This window comes from Amia ocellicauda, chromosome 1 (genome assembly GCF_036373705.1).
Source record: "Amia ocellicauda isolate fAmiCal2 chromosome 1, fAmiCal2.hap1, whole genome shotgun sequence".
Classification (NCBI taxonomy): Eukaryota; Metazoa; Chordata; class Actinopteri; order Amiiformes; family Amiidae; genus Amia; species Amia ocellicauda.
Window position 1 is genome coordinate 24,945,246 of NC_089850.1, and position 18,436 is coordinate 24,963,681.

Below are 18,436 nucleotides of genomic sequence, written 5' to 3' on the forward strand. Positions count from 1 at the left end.
AAAACAGGGTTTATAGGTAGAGTTAACCGAAGAGCCTGGACAAAGGAAGTAGGGAATCATATGTGTTTTAAGTTTTTGAACACAGACTGTGCGATCTCTTCAACTTTAACCACCTTTTTGGTAATCATCCGCATGACTTACTTAATTACGCATTTTTTCAGTTTCCCAGGAATCCACGCATATACCAATCTGCATGCAGTGAATGCATCATAGTCTAGCCGCTTTTATTTTGAAATATCGTGTTCATACCGAAGGTTTAGGTATGCGTGTGTTAGTAAATGCTAGGCGAAATAAGATTTTTTTTAAATCTTACTTAATAAACATCTTGATACATTTAAGGCACATGATTTATAATACATTTTTGTTTTGTATTTTGTTGGTGACCCTAACTTTACATGTTTTTGTAACAAGATTCATATTTCTGACAACATTATCTACTTGTCTCTGATGGTGTGGAGGCAAGCCACTCCCCAGCAACAGAAAACCCCTTCACTGATCTAATTAATTAAATGTACAGGCTATATTATACATGCATTATGTCTGCTGTTGAAAATAATATTTGCTTCAGTTCTATATTATCCATGCAGGTAGCTAGACAGGATTTTCTCTCAGGCAACGAATCCTGTAAAACAGAAATTAAAAAATATATAAAAGAGGAATTATTTGCTAAGATTAATGTAATGCAGTTGCTTAACATTCATTTTGATCATGTCCTTCTTACTACAACAACTGTGTTTGAATGGTTAAAAAAAATTCCATTGCTTGCAACAAAATCCAACTGGGAAAAGCTTGTGTTGGTCTACCTTGATTGTAGTTAACTGCACACAAACAGGGGAACACCTACTAATGTAATTGCTCTTTGTTTGAAGAAATTTGATGCAATGATTCAAAATAATTTGTATGCATAGTCTTAAACCTAATATCTGGGAAATCTTATATATCTGTAAATTATATATATATATATATATATATATATATATATATATATATATATATATAGCATTGATAAACCAGTACTGAAATGATTTTGCTTTGTCTTGACAGAATTTGCAAGTACTGCAAACTTCAGAGGTGTGTGTTGTTATCTGTTGTCATGAAGACAAGCTTGTTTTTTTCCTCCATAAGCTCCATGTTTTCCTATGTTGATTCTATGCATAAATAATGCACACTTGAAGCATGATGAAAATCGTAAGCAGCATTACCCATCCTGCTCATTTAAGAGGAAAACAGAACGCTCTTCTAGATTATGTATCTTAACATCATTAACAGGTTCAAAAACAGGATATTGTTAAATAGTAAATATAAATCACCTAATACAATTGTTGATGTTTCATCTTAATTGAAAATACATTTTCTCTGTGTCCTTTTGGGGATTACTTGTTTCATACAACTGGAATCAAACTGTATTTAATATTTGATAGGGTTTAAAAGCTCTGTAGACTAATATATAAATGAAACATGATAAAAGTCTTAATTTTAAAGAAGAAATAATCAAAACAGATGAGCATAGAAACACCATGAAGTTAATAAATATATGTATGATGGTCCCTTCACTTGTAACATTAAAGTAGTGAAGCTGCAGACCACATGCCTTAACATTCAATAAGTAATCATCCTGTAATGACCTCAGGGACAAGGCTGGTGGATCCAATTGCGGGCTCACTATTTAAATGGGAGAAAGGCAAACAATCCAACTAGGGGGAATCTGAACGGCAAAAACAAGAACAGTCCAGGGATCAGTTGATTGGGCAAACAGGCTAGACAGGGAGATGCAAGAGAGGTAGTCGGGAATGAGAAGGCAAAGGCCAAAACACAGGCAGCTACAAATATAGGAATAATGCTCAGAAATTACTTTTAAGAGAATGCAAGACTTTGCAAAGTGTCTGAGGACCAGAGGGGAATATATACTGTATAGAGGGAGGCAGGTAACAGGGATTGTGAGTGCTGAACCAATGGGAAGAAGAGGAGGATGGAACATGGGTTGTGAGGAATGTTAATTGGATGATTGATTGTGGTGCTAGGGAATGTGAGAGACAGGGTTAAGTATTCAGGTGAGGATGACCTCTGGTGGTGAGCTGATGTAGGGTGAAGTGAAGCTGTGAAGCTGTGAGAGTGCCCCCCACCCCACAATTGACCCCAGCCGGACCAGAGCGGCAGTTGTGGCGGCAAGGATGACGGCCACAAGGCCGAGGGGCTGGAGCAGCAGGATGAGTCCGGTGAAACTCCTCTATCAGGGACGGATCCAAGACATCAGAAGCAGGCACCCAGGAGTGTTCCTCTGGACCGTAACCCTCCCAATAAATCAAGTACTGCAGGCGCCCCTTGTGGTGACGGGAGCGTAGCAGTGACCGAACTGCATACGCAGGACCATCGTCGAAATCCAGAGGAGGAGGAGGAGACGAAGCAGCCACAGACTGAGCAGAGGAATCTGAGGGATCTGAGCTCACTGGTTTCAGCAGGAAGACATGGAATGAAGGTGAGATTCTGTAATGAGGGGGTAACTGCAGACAGTACGTAACAGGATTGATGTGGCGGAGAATGGGAAAAGGCTCAGTTTTCTTGATGGGAGTTTCAGCTTAATGTCCCAGGTGGATAACCAGACCATCTGTCCGGTGATATTGTGTGGCTGGTTGTCGGTGGCAGTCTCTGCCATGACCTTTTGACAGTGGATGGCTTGGTGGAGATGGACATGAGCTGCATTGCACATGGCCATACTACGGTGGAACCAGTCATCTACTGCCAGGATGTTAGTGGGTTCCTCGTCCCAAGGAAACAGGGGTGGTTGGTATCCCAGGACACACTGGAAGGGAGTGATGCCCGAGGAAGACCTGGTCAAGGAGTTTTTGGCGTACTCTGCCCATGGCAGGAATTGGCTCCAATCGGTCTGTGAAGTGCTACAGTAGGAACGTAGGAAGCATCCAATTTCAGGACCTCAACCTTCTCAAGAGCAGTGGGGAGTCCCTTCAGAGGTACGACCTTGCACGCCTTGGAGAACCGATCTATGCCCACCAGGATGGTAGTGTAACCCCAAGAACTGGGGAGATCGGTAACAAAATCAAATGGAAATATGGGACCAGGAATCAGAAGAGGTTCCAGGAGCCTTGCTGGCAGTGTCAGGAGGACTTGGATTGGGTGCAGGTGGAGCAGGCCTTGACAAACTGGGTAACGTCTTGCACCAGGGTGGGCCACCAGAACTTTTTTCGAACCAAGGAAATAATGCGGTGAATCCCTGGATGTACAGAGGCAGGAGTAAAGTGGAACCATCGTAGTAAGTGGAGAGCACATAGAAGAAGGCACATATGTCCTATTAATGGGGCGTGTGGAAGGGGCAGGATCCGAAGCGAGTCCTCTCCGAAGCTGGTCCCAGATGTTCCATCGAATAGGAGCTATGATGCAGGTGGGTGGCAGTATGGGATCCACAAATAATGGTTCATGAGAAGAGTCAAATTGGCAAGAGAGGAAATCTGCCTTTATGTTTTTGTTAAAATGAATTGGAAGCGGGTAAAGAACAGAGCCCGGCGTGCGTGACGGGTGTTGAGACCTTTGGCTGCTTGAATAGATTCTATATTCCGGTGATCTGTCAGCAACAGAAGGGATGTTTGGAACCCTCCAACCAATGTCTCCATTCTTCGAAGGCCAGTTGGACTGCCAGGAGTTCACGGTTTCCATTGTCCTAATTCCTCTCCACCGATGATCGCTTTTGGGAAAAGAAGGCACAGGGATGGAGCTTCGATGGTTGCCCCTGTCACTGTGAAAGCACTGCCCCCCCTCCGGTTTCCAAGGCATCCACTTCCACAATGAAAGAGAGATTGGGATCTGGATGTTTCAGGATCAGGGCAATGGTAAACAGCACATTGAGCTGTGAGAATGCAGCATCAGCAGCTTCCGTCCAGGGTAGACTGCGAACGGATCCCTTTAATAGAGAAGTTAATGGGGAGGCAACCAAACTAAAATTGCAGATGAATTGTTGATAAAAATTTGCAAAACCCAAGATGCACTGTAGTTCTTTGACAGTGCAAGGCTGAGGCTAGTCTGAGACTGGTCTCACCTTCTCTGGATCCATATGAACTCCACTGGCATCAATGATGTATACCAGGAAACCCACGCATTGCCGGTGAAACTCGCATTTTTCAGCTTTGATGGAGAGCCCATTCCATAGCAGACACTGAAGGACCTGTTGCACCTGAGAAATATGTTCAGAGAGAGAAGAGGAATAGACCAAAATGTCATCTATGTAAGCAATGACAAAACAGTGAAGAAATGGTCGCAGTACTTAATTGACAAAAGCCTGGAAGACTGAGGGTGCATTGACCATACCGAAGGGCATGATAAGATACTCATAATGTCCATTATTTGTAATGAATGCAGTCTTCCACTCATCCCCATCTCTTATCTGAATTAAATTATAGGTCAGGGAAGTCAAAGATATGGCCCACCAGTAGGTTTCATCAGGCCTGAGATGTTTAGGGTGAAAAACGTTTGCATACAGTATCAACTATGTGTAATAAGCAAAGTAAGAGGTTTCTATGATATGATGCATTAATTAACACTAGAAGCGCCGACATCTCGACCTACCTACAAGCTCCAAAGCCGGTCTTGGTAACCTATAGCTCGTTAACGGGGAAACTATCGTATAAAAAACTCAGACGTTTTATTCATGAATATGAAATCCAACAATTACATTTACATAGCACAAATAGAGTATTTAAATTGAAATATGACCATAAAACATTAATATTATTGCTATAAATAACATCTGTACACTTTTTTTTCTAAACGCGCACACTGCAAAACATGAATAACGATATAGCCTACAATAAGCAAAAAGCTCAAAAATGGCATACAATAAGGCAATGAAAAAATGCAAATGTAAATATTGGAATAATGCTCAAAAGCAATATTTTATAGTTCAAAAATAACTATTGCATTTATCAAAACATAATTGTACACTAAAGTTCATATACACGGCATTTCCAAAACGAGCTCTCTTCAGTCTCCGTTTCGAATCCATGTTTGTTTGCGGTTAATCACTGTATCCAATCTGAGCTCAATCTAGCAAGTGAAAATGTCATAGCCTCCCTATAGCGCACTGGATTCTATATCTACTGATCACAGGGCAGCTGCATTAACCACAGTATCTGAAGCAGCTATTCTGGACAAATCTATAGTTAATGAATTATTCAGATATTCAAACACAATATGTAATTATTGTTGTTAATAGTTGTATGAAATGCTTTCTGTGGCACTTATAATAGGCAATTTTGTTACACTTCTCTCTTCTACTTTTTGTAATTTTACATTTTGGTGTTTTCATGTGCCAACATGCAATTTCTGATTGATTGGTACAGCTATTCTGGACAGACATTTGGCATTTTATAACTATAACCTTTATTCTTTCAAATGTATAATTAATGAATAACACAGATATTCAAACACAGCATGTAATTATTAATAGTTAACATTAATAGAAAACATGCTTTCTATGGCACTCTGCTATTTGTTGCACTTCTCTCTTCTACTTGAAATGTATTCTTGTCAATGTTGCATAGGAAAATGCTTTCTGTTCAACATGTATTTGTTGCAGTTCTCTCTTTTGCTTTTTGTAATTTTCATGTGCCAAAAATGCATTGATTGGTATCTGTAGGCCTTCTTGAATGATTTCAAATAATAAATCCGCAAGCAGCCTAAATATCCATGTGTAGAGTCAAACTGATATTAGCGAAAAATGATCCGGCCCCCATGAGGTCTCATTTGAACAAATCCGGCCCACTACCTAATATGACTTCTAAAGGTAAGGTGTAAGAAGGGAGTTGGAGTTGTAACATTTTTTAGTCAATGCCCCTTTTTATAGTTATGTGGAAGACAAATGCTGATCTGGAGACAGACAGTCAGGAAGGCTCATCTAAAGTTTTTCTCAACAAAATACTATCATACAGGACATTTCTCCTTAGGTTACTAGGAAACCCAATGATGTCAGTGAGATGCCCCAAACCTTATCACACTCTTCTTGGTTATTTGACCTCTATGACCTTAAAGAAAGTGGTGTTTATTCTAAAACCAGCTACACAGACACTGAACTAAACCTGGCCTACCTGGAGCAATTAACAAAACTGAAATTCACACATGGGTTACACAATCGTGCTGCAACAGTAATACAAAGAAAAAAATTACATCCAGTCAAGGCAGTGTCCCACATCAATAGTTAAAAACAAGCATATTAATTTTAAGATAGTCACCCTAGTGACAATTAGTTCAATTATTTATTCATATTGATGTACTCACAGATAGATTAATATTTAGCTTACTATATTCCACAAGGTAAACGAGAACTATTATTTTAACACATTTTGAGTCATTATTTAATTTAATCCATAGGATCGATGGTACTATTTTGCATGTAACATTGTTACCCAAAACTGTTCAGAAACAGAAAAAAATGTAATTTTAACATTTGGAACATTAGCTATCTTTGATTTGGTGAAAGTTTCAGTGCTGAATATCTGGTCACAAGGATGTTCATTCAACCTTACCTTAGTCAGTTGCTACCATGACTCTAGATAACATGATTCCACATGATGTGGGGCTGTAATTATACACCATGGTGGTAAACCTGTCTGTAAGTTATCAAAAATTACAGAACAGCAGACAAGCAGGGTGTAGGGTTGAATCAGTGTTGAAGTTGTGGGAAGCACTGTAAACATTTTAAATCAAAGGACCTGTCAAACCTTCATATAAAGGAAAAGTCATGTGGGAGACCTTGAAGGTATTAATTTAAAAAGTCAAAAATGTGGACAATACAGAGTCAGATCTTCCCTTGCAGCACCAAGCAAATAACCCTAATGCTTTCTTACTTGAATTCACAGAGGAAGCATCAATGACAGGCAAAGGCAATATTGACAGAACAGGATGGCTTGAAATTGAAAAACCAAGCAAAGACAACAAAGTGAATGTGTTAGCAGAGCTCAAGGCTGTAGGTAGGTCCTTGGTATTGAAAAAAAAAGAAACATAAACAACTAACACAAACATCTTCTTTTATAACAAGGCCTAAGTGTATACATTCCCTGAGGGTTGAAGGTTGAGGGTTGCAAGATTTTTAAAAGGCCTGTTACAAAACATCATAAGGAGGAAGGGAGAGAGGCATAACTGTAAGCAGGATTTACGAAATAGTTATTGGAAAAGGTAATCTTTTATCTATTTTTCAACATAATTTAGGATTTACTATTTAAAAATCATCATATTATTTGAACTGAATAATGTTGTTTATTGCAAAAACACCTACCTGCAGTGCTGCTGCATTGAGAAATAGATGCACATGCAAATCAGGAAAATAATGAGTTATACAATCTTTTAAAAAATGTTTGCAAACTGCCTGCATATTCTACAGTTTGCTTTAGTCTCCTCTCAACCTTGAAATATTTAGAATAACGGATCTAAATATCCATTTGAGGTTAAATTGAACAAATACCCATGTAATATTTACAGGTCACAGTAAAATGGTAATAAAACATTTAAATTACCTTAGACAGGCAAATTGAAACTGATTGTAGTTGTTTGGGAGCAGGATTTAAATGCCCTGGCAAAAGTCTCTCAACACACTTTTTCTTACACTTCCTACCCTCTTCTTTTTCACTTTTATTCTACTATTCTTCAGTTTTCTTCACTGCTATTATATCTAGCAGATTAATAATTGTTCATATTCTTTGTGTAAACAGTAAATAGAGTAGGCAGAGTTGTTCTGTTTATAGAGAAGAACTATGTAGGTATAATCTAAATATATATGTTTTTTATATTTTTATATGTGTTTAGCACAGCATTCAGCATTCCCATTATACAATCTTATTTTGTATGTATGTGCAGAAGTGCAGAAGTATGTGCAGCTCAAGTAAAGTTAGCAAAAATGTGTTTAATATGGTTACACATATAGAGAGGTCTATCCAGGGTTATTATTTGTATTCTTTGAAAATTCCAAGCCAGTTTTGTTAGTTTTGTATCACAATAGTTTGTCCTTGACTTTTATTTACCTGTTATGTGTTAGTGAAAGTAAAATCAATATAAAATATTTATTTCCACCCCTTTGGTGGTGCTGTATTAGCACTAGCACTAACTTTTAAAATCTCCTTAAACGTTTACCATAGTCCTTTGCCACATTTGTCCAGTTTTCTTATAATACTATTGCCATTCTTTCAAGTGTTTTTTTTAAAGACTGTGAAAAAATCTCCAAGGTATTATTAAAACATAAAGATTGTTTAATTAATCATAATATTCATTTTAAAGCATATTCTGAGCATGAAATTAAAACTACACTTTTGATGTAACTACAACAACAGTCCATCTTCACAGGACAATAAAGTTTTGTTGTTATTGTTGTTTTGAAAACATTCTACACGGTGTTACAGGATTCCTTTTGGAAATGAATTTGAGTTAATAAATAATGTAAAAGTGTTATAGTGTTGCAGAACAACAACACAGAAATCACATTTATGTCAAAGATTCTTCAACTTATTCTACAATGTAAATGAAGTTGTCTTTTCCCCTCCAGGCTTTGTAATCATACTTGAAGGCAATCATGAACATTAATCCACATTTTTTGCTTGTTTGCATGGTTGATTTTTAAGAAAAAAAATAAACAAAAAACGACATAAAACTGACTAGAGTTCTTTTCAAATGCCATTTGAATAATGAATGTTGATTTTAGATTACCTTAAATAAGAAACTTGTCTAATTATGAAATCCCATCTTCTTATTGATGCTGATTAGAATATTACTTTTGTAGTGATCACAAATAGGGGAGCAGTGGAGATTGATTTAAGTAATATTCAAATAACACTTGGCCTAATGACATAGTTTGATTGGCCCAGTTATACTAAATCCTTATATATCATGCTTGTGTGAAATTGATCAAATATTGATTTGGACCCCAATAATGTATTTTTATACGAAGGAAGTGAGATGCACACTGGCAACATACATTTTTTACTATCTTGTAATATTTGAAAGCTACTTATTATGTTTAGGTTGATTTCAAAGCCTAAAGCTCAAACTAATAATACAGTATATAGATTAACATTTAAAGGTGCAAATTTACGGACATACAGGAAAAAAAAAGGTTTCACACTTTTAGAAAACTGTCTGGAGGTTACATGAAGAGAAGTGTCGCAGGCAAAACTTGGCTTGACTTATCAAGCATTAATCATAAATCATTAATAAATCATTATCAGTCACAAAGAAGTCTATTAGATCACTGACACTGAAATTTGGTTGATGAAAAATTACATATCTTAGCCAACTGCAATGCATTGTCATAGCATTACTTCTTATTCCTATGCTGACAACAAGGACATATACCTAAAGACTAAACTGGGTACTAATGTAGCTGTTTCTTTGTAACTGCCTTTTCTTTCACTATTTAGATGCACTACATTTTTAAACCCTGCAGTTTATTTGTTTCCTGATTTAATTATCTGCACTTTTTTGTTAATGAGTTCTAGCCCCAGTATTGACACACCCACAGTGGTGGGAATGTTGCCTGGCCACGGGAACACAGACCATTTCTACACCTGAATCAAGAATCATTGTGGACAGATTGCAGTTCAGACCCGGCCACATAGATGAATTGCAAGGTCATGTATTGGCCATGGTTTTTATGTCCATGAAATACAGACATCAGAAGGGGTCATGTGGTCAGAGAGACACACTTAACTACAATGCAGATTAAGTAAAAGCATGCTTTGTAATACATGAGTGAAAATAAGCATGTGATTACCTGCTCATTTACTCCAGTTCAGGCATAGAAAATGGATTGATCTGCTCCCAACATGTAGTGTTCCATCAAGAGAAATAATTACTATGTAACAGCACTTGATTTACTCTTAACATGTAGTGCTCTTTCAAAAGAAAAAATGAAAGTGTAGCATCAATTGATCTCCAGGATTACATCATTAGACCTTCCCAAGATAAATCTCTGTAATTCATGAAATGCATCAGTTCCACAAACCAAGAGAAAGAAAGTACCTTAAAAACAAACCTGTGAAAAATAAATAAAATAGATTTTTACTTGTATGTGATAAATTTAAAGTTAGTCCTAAAATAAGGGAAGAGGGGGTCTGAATATGGTTTAGTCTTGTCTTACGTCTTAACTATATTCAATGTTGTCAAGCACAGTTGTTCCACTAAAATTACATTTTCTTAAAAAGTTGCATTAATTGCTCATATTCATGAAGCTACTCTATAGGCTTTGAGATGTATGAAAGCAGCCATCTGTTTTAACAGAAAAGTTCATTTTGTTATCCAATTTTATTATTGCGTAGATCTGTGGACTTTAAAACCTGGCACCTCATGTGGATTGTGTTTTTAGAAAATCTTTACAAATCCAACTTCCATGGCACACAGCTAAGAAAACACTTGCTTGTCTCTTATAAAAAGAAACAAAAGTGGAACATATGGCTTTCCTGAGATACTGGACTTCCACACCCCAGGTGTATAAACCAAAGCAAATTTAACCTAATTGATTTTCCAAATACTGTGGGATATCATTGTAGTAGGTACAGCTGCTTATGTTTCTAATACTTTAGCTTATGAGATTCCTATTATCATGAAAAGCTATACAGGTGTATATATATATATATATATATATATATATATATATATATATATATATATATATATATATATATATATATATATATATTTATATTTATATTTATACACCTGTATCCTTTAGGTGAGTGTATATATATATATATATATATATATATATACACACACACACACACACACACACAAGTTTTAGGCAGGTGTGAAAAAATGCTAAGTAAGAATGCTTTCAAAAATAGACATGTTAATAGATTATATTTATCAGTTAACTAAATGCAAAGTGAGTGAACAGAAGAAAAATCTACATAAAATCCATATTTGGTGTGACCACCCTTTGCCTTCAAAACAGCATCAATTCCTCTAGGTTCACTTGCACAAAGTCAGGGATTTTGTAGGCATATAGTCAGGTGTATGATTAAATAATTATTAATGATCATCAATTCAATATGTAGGTTGAAACACAATCATTAACTGAAACAGAAACAGCTGTGTAGGAGGAATAAAACTGGGTGAGGAACAGCCAAACTCAGCTAATAAGGTGAGGCTGCTGAAGACAGTTTACTGTCAAAAGTCAGACACCATGGCAAGACTGAGCACAGCAACAAGACACAAGGTAGTTCTACTGCATCAGCAAGGTCTCTCCCAGGCAGACATTTCAAGGCACACAGGGGTTTCCAGATGTGCTGTCCAAGCTCTTTTGAAGAAGCTCAAAGAAACGGGCAACGTTGATGACCGTAGACGCAGTGGTTGGAAACTTACTGCAGCAGATGAAAAACACATCATGCTTACTTCCCTTCACAATCGGAAGATGTCCAGCAGTGCCATCAGCTCAGAATTGGCAGAAAACAGTGGGACCCTGGTACACCCATCTACTGTCTGGAGATGTCTGGTCAGAAGTGGCCTTCACGGAAGACTTGCAGACAAAAAGCCATACCTCCAATGTGGCAACAAGGGCAAGTGACTCAACTATGCATGAAAACACAGGAACTGGGGTGCATAAAAATGGCAGGAGGTGCTCTGGACTGATGAGTATCTGGCTGTAGCAAAAGGCAGTTTGTTCTCTGAAGGGCTGGAGAGCGGTACACAAATAAGTGTCTGCAGGCAACAGTGAAGCATGGTGGAGGTTCCTTGCAAGTTTGGGGCTGCATTTCTGTAAACAGAGTTGGGGATTTGGTCAGAATTAATGGTCTCCTCAATGCTGAGAAGTGCAGGCAGATACTTATCCATCATGCAGAACCATCAGGGAGGCATCTGATTGGCCCCAAATTTATTCTGCAGAATGACAATGACCCCAAACATACAGCAACAGTCATTAAGACCTATCTTCAGCATAAAGAAGAACAAGGTGTCCTGGAAGTGATGGTATGGCCCCCACATCGAGTCTGTCTGAGATTACATGAAGAGAGAGAAGCAACTGAGGCTGCCTAAATCCACACAAGAACTGTGGTTAGTTCTCCAAGATGTTTGGGCCAACCTACCTGCCGAGTTCCTTCAAAAACTGTGTGCAAGTGTACCTAGAAGAACTGATGCTGTTTTGAAGGCAAAGGGTGGTCACACCAAATATGGATTTGATGTAGATTTTTCTTCTGTTCACTCACTTTGCATTTAGTTAATTGATAAATATAATTTATTAACATGTCTATTTTGGAAAGCATTCTTACTTTACAGCATTTTTTCACACCTGCCTTAATCTTCTGCACAAAACTGTATATACATTATTTTTGTAATATGCTTTATCCGGTGCATGATATACATGAATTGTTTATTTACAGTATAAAATACATTACAATGGATGTTCCCAGGGTCTACTTGACATGTGTTACTTTGTTGAGCTCCTGACTCTTTTTGTCTTTGATTGTCTTACTTTTTTGGATGATCTCAGGATTGTATACACACACTGCAGATTAGAGAGATATGACGAACTGTTTTAATGTAATTCAAGCAAGATGTTTTTGCCATATGTTTCTTGCTTTGACTCAGGGTCCATTCATATTTAACACAAAAGAAACTATTTTCTATTATAACGATGAGGATATGTATATACTGCACAAATCTTGTGGAACTCATACAGCAACTGTTACAAATCCAGAATTCCATAAATGTTTTATTGTACTGAGCACAATACACTCCCCTGTGGGGATAATCAGCAGCAAGATTAAGTTGTTTAAGGGACTGTTTCTTCAATATTGTTCTGATAGCTAAAGTAGATCATAAACAATCATGCTAAAATATACAGCTGTTCATCATACATAAAGGTTATTTATTGCAAATTAAGTATTTTGAATTTCTTGGTACCAGTAATAAAACAAAACATGTAATGCATTGTCAGCATGTGTTGCTGTATCGAATAATATAACATTCTACAATGATAATGTCATGGGTCTCATGTAATGCATCTCAATTTTCAATTGCAGAATATGTTAGAATACATAACAGACAATCAAACACCACGGTAGTGAAGGGGATCTTAATTCTGGGCAAAGCTCTAACAATTACTACTAAACAAGTAGCACAAAGAGATTTCTAGTTCAAAATGAAAAGTGCTTAAAATGTGTTTGAAAAATAGAACGGAAATAGATAAAAGGCTGTTGCATCTACCTCAGAAGACTATTTCTAATGGGCTGGCACAGAACATATGGAGTGACATATCAAGTTATGTTTTGAGTGCCGATACAAACTGGTTGTGATTTATTTCTTAGAACTTATAGTATACTCAGAAAATATGTTTTCATATTTTATCTGAACACAGCAGTTAAACATGTTATCAGATTGTTAATTTTAAATCCCTGTAGGTAGTTAGAATATGTAAACATATTTGTAAGTTTTAAAGGTTATTAAATTTGAAAGTATTTCATCTTCTAATAAGTTTTTTACTTGTGATTATCACAACACTGCAGCTCTCAATCCTCAAACCATAGTTTATGATCTTTCAGTTTAAAACACTAGATATCTAACACTGAAGTAAACAACCACCGCCAGACTAAAATCAGTAGTCTTTCTAAAACCTGAATATTGGCAGCCCTGCCAGGAATGGAGATGATGGGGAAATTCACAGCATTCATATGACATGTAGATTTTAATATTTTACAAAACTCCTGAGATCTGTTATGTTGGCTTTGTGTTGAGCAATAGGCATTTTTAAGGTCCTACTCACCAAGGAAAAGTACTGAAGAAGAACACACAATAGCATCTGAAAGCAAACTGGAGTGGGTTTTGTGTATCACCCAATGTCTGTGTATAGAAGAACCCTGGCAGCAAGAAACAGCCTTGTCTCAAATTGCACATTATTCACTGAATTGTAATTCCTTGTCCATCAACCACAGTGGTGATATAACACCAAGCAAGCAAGTACTTGCAGGGTCCTTTCATAGTATTATAAACATTTTATCTCAGGAACCTTCCGCATACATGCATAATTTAAAAAATATATATTTTATGAAGTATTTGTGTGGATTAATTTACAATCTGAGAAATAATATTTATTGTAATATTCTTAATTCTATTATGCTCTAATGGAATCAACCCTTCTGAGTTATATCCAGGTAGCTTGTTTACTTTTGCATTATTGTACTCCAAAGTACTTCCATTTCCCTTAAAAATATATATACTGCAGTCATTCCTTGATGAATGTTGGAGTGGAAAAGACAGGCAGGATTTTTAGACAATTTTTATGTATAATATTAATATTTCCCCTTTTTGACCCATTTTGAAATTGCCAAATAGTGAACTTAACCAATCGCTACTGCTCAAGTTTGTTTATGAGGAATGAGATAGACCAAAGAGAGCGAGAGTGATCAAGACATGACCAGGGGTGACTGTACAGGGGTGCCCTACAACCAAGAAGGGAATCATAAATGACACACAAAGGGCAAGTATTGCTAATATGCCTTCTCCTGCAAGACTAGAGGAGCACATACAGTACAATGCAAAAGTTTTAGGCAGGTCTGAAACAATGCTGTAAAGTAAGAATGCTTTCAAAAATAGACATGTTAATAGATTATATTTATCAATTAACTAAATGCAAAGTGAGTGAACAGAAGAAAAATCTACATCAAATCCATATTTGGTGTGACCACCCTTTGCCTTCAAAACAGCATAAATTCTTCTAGGTACACTTGCACACAGTTTTTGAAGGAACTCGGCAGGTAGGTTGACCCAAACATCTTGGAGAACTAACCACAGTTCTTCTGTGGATTTAGGCAGCCTCAGTTGCTTCTCTCTCCATGTAATCCCAGACAGAATCCAACTCCATTTGCAGAAATGCAGCTCCAGTCAGTTCTGAGCTGATGGCACTGCTGGACATCTTCCGATTGTGAAGGGAAGTAAGCGTGATGTGTCTTTCATCTGCTGCAGTAGGTTTCCTTGGCCGACCACTGCGTCTACAGTCCTCAACGTGGTCACACCAAATATGGATTTGATGTCGATTTTTCTTCTGTTCACTCACTTTGCATTTAGTTAATTGATAAATATAATCTATTAACGTCTATTTTTGAAAGCATTCTTACTATACAGCATTTTTTCACACCTGCCTAAAACTTTTGCACAGTATTGTACTTATTCTTAGAAAGACACACAGATTCGGAAGTAATACATTCCTCCTCAAATTTTCCTGACCTAGTCAGCGGCCTGCACTGGATGTTCCACAATCACAGCAGGATGATCACTGGGTCTCAGTAAAATGGGTCTCTAGAAGCATGAAATCCAAAGCTAGAGCTACAGAGCACCAGTCTCCCATGTGAACCGCAAACAGATTTGAACTCCTCAGCCGCATGGCATTGAGGCTTAATTAGACAAGCTGTCCAGCAATAAAGTTACTACTTAATGGTGGCACTAATGATATAAGATATAGATAATCAGAGATTTTAAAGAGAAACTTTATATCGCTGTGCTAAAAAAAGCAGGAAAAAAACGATATCAGAATCTAATTATCTCTGGCCTTCTACCAACATTACAGAAAGAGGATGAAGCATTTAGCAGGCTGTCCTTTCTGAACAGCTGGTTTGCAAACTGGTGTGCATCAAAGAAGCCTCCCCTGATGGGTTCTCTTACTGACAGAAAACCCATAAATCAGGCCATGTTGGGGGCCTAGCCACCATCTACCACACAGACCTACGCCTGTTCACTAAACCCATAGATATCTACACATCTTTTGAAATTCATCAAATAGAACTCAAGACAACACCACCCTCTACAGCTTCAGCTTTTAATAGGCCTCCAAGCCCCTGTTCTACTTTTATGTCTGAATTTAGCAATCGCCTACCTAATTTGGCCATAAACTATGATAAATGAATAATACTGGGGGACTTTAACATACATGTTCATATTAAAGAGGACTCCCTTACTGTGAGTTTCCTGTCCCTACTGAAGTTTGTTGGCTTTACACAACATGTGTCAGGAACCACACATTACCTAAAATCACAAAATATCACTCCAAAACCAGATCATTGCCTTATTACCTTTGAGCTGCTGGGTGTAGCAACAGACACGCAGGAGCAAAACATAATATCTTGTCACTTAAATCTGTAAATGAGTTATTAAATAACTTCAACAATATGCTCAAGCACTGCTCTATACACAGTAGCCCCATTAAGAAGCTGAGTAATTAAAACAAATAAATGCTCACCATGATTTAATGACCAACTTGCCCACTTAAAACAAAATGCCGTAGATATGAAAGTAAATGCAGAATTACAAAGTTAGATTTCTTCCACATGGCCTGGAATGACATTATAATTACACCCATCCTCTGCTAGGTCTACCCACTACTCTACTCAGAGATGCATAAGAATAACCCATGCTTTCTTTTTAACACAATAGCTAGCTACACTAACCAATCAGCAGGCAGACACTTCAGAGGCCATCCCTCCCACTATCACCTTCGATTACTTTATGGATTATTTCAACAGTAAAGTTACTGGTATTAGAAAACAGATAGAATTGGAAACATACCCAGATATTATAGCTGACACGTTCAGTCCTACTCAGTCCTTGCCTACCTTGGACTAGTGAATCACGAAGAATTAGTATCCTTAATTACTAAAATGAAAACCACTACCTGTAGACCCTATACCTAATAAACTGCTAAAGCATTCTCTGCCATTAATTATCCATCAAATACACAATGTTATCTATACATCTCTATCCTCAGGCACTGTTACTAAATCCTTTATAACTTTCAAATCTTCCCTTCCTGTCTGTTTTAGAGAAAGTAGCTGCTAACCAATTGCAAACTTTTCTTACTACTAATAACGTTTATGAAAAATGCAAATCATGTTTCCACTTCAGCCACAGAAACAGCCCTATGAAAAGTATTAAACAACATGTTTCAGTCTTATGATCTACATTACTGTTATTATTTACTAGACTTAAACTTTTGACACAATTGACCATCAAATCTTGATAGGCTTGTCTCTACTGTCCTGGACTTCTGTCCTGGTTGAAATCATACTTAACAAGCAGATTCCAATAGAAGTTACGTATGGAGTACCACAGGGATCAGTTTTAGGCCCTCTACTTTTTCCATTTTACATGATCCCTTTAGGTGATAGTATTCAACGACATAATGTTAATTTTCACAGCTACACCAATGGTACACAATTATATTTGTCAGTAAACCAAACAATAACATTGGCCAAACAAACACTACTCTGCTGTTTGTCTGAGTCTGTCTTTATGCTCAACTCTGATAAGACAGAAGTCTTAATTTAAAAAACAATCTGACAAAAATCATACACTGACAGAACTGAATAATGACAACTTTGATTTCACCCCTAAGGAGTTAAGCCAACTCATTTGCATTTTACTATCAGCAGCTGAGCATAATTTTCTCTCTTTTTGCTTTTTGTCTTCCAGCAATAGCCCCACTCCAAGGGGTTGACAATGCATCCCTAACCAATGGCTGATGATGTGTTCCACCTACCCCCGAGGGCTATCGAGGGGCCCCCATTCAAGAACCACTTAAAACTTTCTACTCTATCATATAATTATACTGCCTGGAGGGGAGGCAACCATTAGGTACATTTACACTGCCCTTTCTGACCTGGATCGAATGCATCGGTAGCATTTGATCTTGGGAGTGTAAAAGCTTGGCTGGCTCAAGTTCCAGTATGCACTAAGGTAGCATTTGTTTTAAAGGCAGGCAGCGACAAACAGCCTTCTCATAAGTGCAGCAGATAAGAGAACACTTCCCTACTTACTATATTACAAATAAAATATTGTTAAAATTAACACTAAATGGCTTGTCATTTTATTTTAGCAAAAATATATATTTGTATATTTATTTGAAATGCTTTGGTTGTGAAAGTGCATTGGTTTTATTTGTTAAAATAATTCTTAACAAGGTACAATGACAGTTTTTGATATAACAAAACTAATGTAATATATGCATATTATTAAGTTTGGACTTAAGACCCCTGTGGTGGCTGGAAGTTGATCCTGATCAAATGTACCAATGCATTTGATCTGGAGCCAGATTAAATGAAAACTTTGACCCACCTGCTAATAGAAAACTACAGAACTGTACTCAGTTGCGGCTGTATTTTTAGTAAGATGCCACTTTCTTCTAATCAGAAATATAACCGCTATGATGTACAAGTTTGTAGTTTGCTATTAGCGGGTGGGTCAAAGTTTTCATTTAATCTGGCACCTGGTCTGGATCAGTAATGGCAGTGTACATGCGTCTAACAGGCCTAGTGCCTAAGCCGTGAACCCTCAGAGATGTATTTTCTCCTATAACAATCTGGCATCCTATAGTAGTTTTTGTTCCTCTCTCCTCTGAGACTAATGGGTTATTGTATTTGTTTTTTCTTGATTTATTTATGTTTATATTCAGTGTAGAATGTGC

At 37.2% G+C, this 18,436-nt stretch overlaps 1 long non-coding RNA gene across 1 annotated transcript; it reads left to right on the plus strand.

Moving 5' to 3' along the window:
- Positions 1 to 49: 49 nt before the first annotated feature.
- On the plus strand, positions 50 to 17,818 carry LOC136759957 (uncharacterized). Its single transcript, XR_010820131.1, has 3 exons — positions 50 to 120; positions 6,864 to 6,974; positions 17,446 to 17,818. It is a non-coding gene; the product is annotated as an uncharacterized LOC136759957 (long non-coding RNA).
- The last annotated feature ends 618 nt before the right edge of the window (positions 17,819 to 18,436 follow it).